The sequence below is a fragment of the Portunus trituberculatus genome, chromosome 23, assembly GCF_017591435.1.
Source record: "Portunus trituberculatus isolate SZX2019 chromosome 23, ASM1759143v1, whole genome shotgun sequence".
NCBI classification, from domain to species: Eukaryota; Metazoa; Arthropoda; class Malacostraca; order Decapoda; family Portunidae; genus Portunus; species Portunus trituberculatus.
In genome coordinates this window covers 14,470,820-14,475,819 of record NC_059277.1, presented here as the reverse complement: position 1 = coordinate 14,475,819, position 5,000 = coordinate 14,470,820, and the positions used below count along the sequence as shown (strand labels likewise).

The 5,000-nt window shown below is 40.2% G+C and overlaps 1 protein-coding gene and 1 long non-coding RNA gene across 5 annotated transcripts in view; both read right to left on the bottom strand.

The window, feature by feature from the left end:
- LOC123507929 (cAMP-dependent protein kinase catalytic subunit 1) overlaps window positions 1–5,000 on the bottom strand; it is a 697,649-nt gene that overhangs the window by 77,686 nt on the left and 614,963 nt on the right. The gene's annotated exons all lie outside the window — the stretch shown is intronic.
- Window positions 4,345–5,000, bottom strand: part of LOC123507931 — a 26,469-nt gene continuing 25,813 nt past the window's right edge. The window contains exon 2 of the long non-coding RNA XR_006675830.1: window positions 4,345–4,451. This is a non-coding gene — a long non-coding RNA (uncharacterized LOC123507931). The remainder of the gene's footprint in view (window positions 4,452–5,000) is intronic.

Sequence of the window (5,000 nt, the reverse complement as noted above, 5' to 3'; positions counted from 1 at the left end):
TTTTTTTTTTGTCCTGATTTTTCCTTTACTTCTCTCCTTCTCTTCCTTCTACTGATTTTCACTATAAAAAACCGTGTCTCTATATTTCTTCTCTTTCTTTTTTTTCCCATTGTTCTTCTTCTTCTTCTTCTTCTTCTTCTTCTTCTTCTTCCTCCTCCTCGTCCTCATACATAAAAGAAACAGTCTCACAATCTTTTTCTTCCTCTTTCCTCCTCCTTCTACTTCTCCTTCACTACTAAGAGGCAAGATTCTTTCCCTCCAGGCATGTCTTTCTTTTTCTTTTCCCTCTCCTCTCTTCCTTCCCTCCCCTCCTCCTCCTCCTACTCTTGTTATCTCACGAGCTAAGCCTAACGGGAGTAACTTTCTCAAACTACAATCGAGTGTCAGAGCTCAATTTGCGGGCGTGTTTATGTCCCCCCCTCAACCCATCCTCTCTCTCTCTCTCTCTCTCTCTCTCTCTCTCTCTCTCTCTCTCTCTCTCTTTTACAAGCAATTACGTATACTTTTCTTATTCTTTCACATGTTTTCAATCCATTTCGCTTTTAGAAGTATAACAGCAGCAGCAGCAGCAGGAGGAGGAGGAGGAGGAGGAGGAGGAGGAGGAGGAGGAGGCTCTTTGGTCCTTCAAGTCATCATAACAATAATCTGAGAGATGATACAACTATTTCATCTTCCCTTCAATCAAAGCCAAAAGAGGGGAGGGAAGGGAAGGGAAGGAAGGAAGGAAGGGAAAAAAGGAAAGGGAAGAGAAAGTAAGGAAGGGGAACGGAAGGGAAGGAAAGAGAAGAGACGATATAAGAAGAGAAGAGAAGAGAAGAGAAGAGAAGAGAAGAAAAGAGAAGAGAAGAAAAGAGAACAGAAGAAAAGAGAAAAGGAAATAGAATAGCAGAGAAGGGAAAGGAAAAGAATGGAAAGGAATAATATAAAAATAATAAATAAAAGAAAAGGGAGGAGAGAAAAGAAGGGAAGAAAAAAGAATTGAGGGATGAGAATAAAAGCAGAAAACTGAAAGAAGAAGAAATAAAGGATAAAAATAAAGAAATGAATGCAAGAATGAAAAAGAAGAGAAACAGGAAAGACAAGAGAAAGAAACAGAGAGAAATGGAGCGAGGGATGAAGTAATGGAAAGTGAAGGAGAGGAAAGAGTTCGTGAGAGGAAGAGAGGGGAAGAAGAGGAAGGCAGAGGAGGAGAGAGGAGGGGAGGAGGGGAGAAGATGGAGAGAATTCAGAAAAAGAGAATAGGGAGTGAATAAAAGAGAGAAAAAAGGAAATAGAGCAGAAGTAATAAGAATAAGAGAAAACATAGCGAGGATACAAAACTGCAGAGAGAGAGAGAGAGAGAGAGAGAGAGAGAGAGAGAGAGAGAGAGAGAGAGAGAGAGAGAGAGAGAGAGAGAGAGAGAGAGAGAGAGAGAGAGAGTCTGCAGGGACGCCATCAGGAGTAGGACAGTCTCAAGAGCATCGTCAGGAAAAGGATTCGGATGACATTCCTTCAGTCGTCACTCCTCCTCCTCCTCCTCCTCCTCCTCCTCCCCCATCTTCCTCTTGTTCTTATTCTTATAGTTGCTCTCCTCTTTTTTTTTTTTCTTCTTCGTATTGTCATTTTCTGCTTTTTCTTCATCTTCTTCCCGTCCTTCCTTCGTATACATTTTTATTGTTATTGTTACTTTCTCTTGTTCCTTCTCTTTTTTTTTTGTTGCTGTCGTTGATTTTTTTCTTCTTCCCTTCCTGTAATTGTTGTTGTTCTTTTCCTTTTTTGCTGTTGTTGTTGTTGTCCTTGTTTTTCTTTTCCTCCACCTTCTAGTCGTGGTTTTTATCGTTGTTGTTGATGGTGCTTTTTCTTTTCCTTTTTTTCTTCCCTTTATCCTTTTCTTTCTCAGATCGTGTGACTAAGTAGTCTTCAATGACACAGAAACTCAATTCCTCCATCTCTCAACTCAACACAACTTTTAGATCTCATCTCTTGCTGAACGGTTTGTATGACATTAGGCGTTCTGAGGCGTCTCCACCATTTTTTCTCAGTCCCCAACTACTAACTCTGTACAATGGCTTTACCCGCCCATGTATGGAGTACTCTTCGCATCTATGGGAGGTTTCACTTACAATATTTGATCAGATAAGGTGGAATTGAAAGGTTTTCGTTTCATCAGTTCTTCTCCTCTGACTGACGGTCCTCAGCCTTTGTCATCGCCGGAATGTTGTATCTTTTACTATCTTCTATCGCTATTTTCATGCTAACTGGTCCACTGATCTTGCTAACTCCATGCCTCCCCTTCTCCTGTGGGAAGTTTCAAGACATTTATCCCTTTCTTTTGGCTAACTCTCTAGGACCTGCAAGGGGACTACAAGTAAGTGACCTTTTTTTTCGTTTTACATAAAAAATGATCCCCTCACGTCCACCTTTGAGAATCAGAGGGCATATGACGCGTAAATTGGAGAAGAAATGTGACAGGAGGAGGAGAAGAAGGAGAAGAAGAAGAAGAAGAAGAAGAAGAAGAAGAAGAAGAAGAAGAAGAAGAAGAAGAAGAAGAAGAAGAAGAAGAAGAAGAAGAAGAAGAAGAAGAAGAAGAAGAAGAAGAAGAAGAAGAAGAAGAAGAAGAAGAAGAAGAAGAACAGGAGGAGGAGGAGGAAGAGGAGGAGGGGGAGCAAAAAGTGCAGAAATCTAAGTAATATATCACAAGGCCGTAAAAAAGATTTAAAACACTGAAAAACTTGTGTAACAGATAAACAAACCCGCACACTGAAACGTCTTGCTCTCTCACCACAACTATATCTAAAGGCCACCGAAATTATTAGCCATGTTCTCAGTATTGTTTCTTTTCCTGTTAACAGAATAAAAATCTTGTTAATCCGTCACTAAAATCGAGAAAAAAAACACCCTTATTAATTTGTAACCTCCTAAAAACCTACGTATTTTTAAAGGACACATAAATGAAAAGCAGAGTTCTTATCTTGTTCATCTGTCACTGGAAAAGAGAGAGAGAGAGAGAGAGAGAGAGAGAGAGAGAGAGAGAGAGAGAGAGAGAGAGAGAGAGAGAGAGAGAGAGAGACTTAAAAATTCTACATGTCGTAAAACTGACATATTTTCAAAGGACACAAATGAGTAAATAGGTTCTCAACAGTGCTTCTCCAATAAATAATATAAAAATCTTGTTAATCTGTCACTGGAATAAAAAAATAAATAAATAAATAAAAAATAAAAAACTTGAAAAATTATACATGTCACAAAACCTACGTACTTTCAAAAGACAAATGAGTAACAGGATTGTTAACTGTGTTTCTCATGTTAATAATATAAAAATCTCTCTAATCTGTCACTGCAACCATAAAAAAAAGTTAAAATCCCGTGTCACGCCAACTAGAGCCCTTCGGAAGTGCTGTCATGAATGTTGCAAAATTATAGTGCTATGTCACGCGGCAACCCTGTACCAGTTGCTCATGCGGGTGCCTGCCTGCATTGCGTCGACACTCCAAAACTTGCTCTTCCCTCCTCCTCCTCCTCCTCCTCCTCCTCCTCCTCCAGGCTTCTCCTCCTTTTTCTCTTTCCCCGTCTATTTCTCCTCCAAACTTGTTCTTCCTTCTCCTCCTCCTCTTTCTCCTTCTCTTCCAAATTTGTTCTAATTTAACCTCTTCTTCTTTCTCCTCCTTCACTGTCTATTTCTCCTTCAAACTTGTTGTTCTTCCGCCTCCTCCTCTTTCTCCTTCTCCTCCAAACTTGTTCTTTTTTCGCCTATTCTTCTTTCTCCTCCTTCTCCAAACTTGTTCTTCTTTCGCCTCTTCCTCTTTCTCCTTCTCCTCTGTCTATTTTTCCTCTAAAATATTTCTTCCATCCCTTCTTACTCTTTACCCTTCTCCTTTGTTTGCAAACTTACCTCCTCCTCCTCCTCTTTCTTCTTCTTATTCCTCCTCTTTGTCATCGTTTTCTTTTCTTCCCTGCTTCTCTTCCTCCTCTGTCGTCTTATCCTACACTCTCATCCACAAGTTAGTCAGACTTGCTTCCTAAACAGCTTTGTAAGGACCTCAACATCCCTCGATCCTTTGTAATTCTTTCCCCTCTTCCTCCTCTCCTCCTTGTCCTACTCATTTGTCTATTTTCTATTTGTCACGCTTTCCTTTCCTTCCTATTGTTATTTTCTATCTTTTTTCTATCTCACTTCACATGCCTTCCTCCTCGTCATACTCTTTCTTTTTCTCCCTTCTCTTGTTATTATTTTTTCTTTATTTTCTTCCCATTTCCTCCTCCTCCTCCTTCTTCAATCTCAACAATTTTCCTTTTACTCATATTGTAGTCTCCACACGTTCACTATCATTTCAATCTGATTTACTTCCTTCCTCCTTTTTTTTCTCCTCTCTCCCTCCCTCTTAGTCTCACCACACTGCTTCCTTCTCTCTCCCTCCCTCTCACCACACAGACGCAGACACAGACGAAGGGTCACCAGGCCGAGTACTCACCTGAAAAGAGAGAAATGATTGAATTAGTCTTTTGAAATTCGTATGCATTCTATGTTGTTGATGTATCTACTGAGTGTCTAGCATGTACTGTGCACAGGGATGGAAAACACACACACACACACACACATATATCTAAGTAGGAATAATGAGAGACACCTTATAATTCAGAAATATCTAAAAACATATACCTAAGAAAATTAAATAAAAGAAATTAAATATATTGATTAGTAAAACACTCAAAGATTGAAGAAAGCACGCGATGTTGATGGCTGGAATGTTAACGACAAAGGGGAGGCGGTGGAGAGAGAGAGAGAGAGAGAGAGAGAGAGAGAGAGAGAGAGAGAGAGAGAGAGAGAGAGAGAGAGAGAGAGAGAGAGAGAGAGAGAGAGAGAGAGAGAGAGAGAGAGAGAGAGAGAGAGAGCACTGTTCCGACGTAAAACTATGGATAAATAATGTGAATTTGACCATAAGGCAAAAGAAAACGACCTAAAGCACCACACACACACACACACACACACACACACACACACACACACACACACACACACA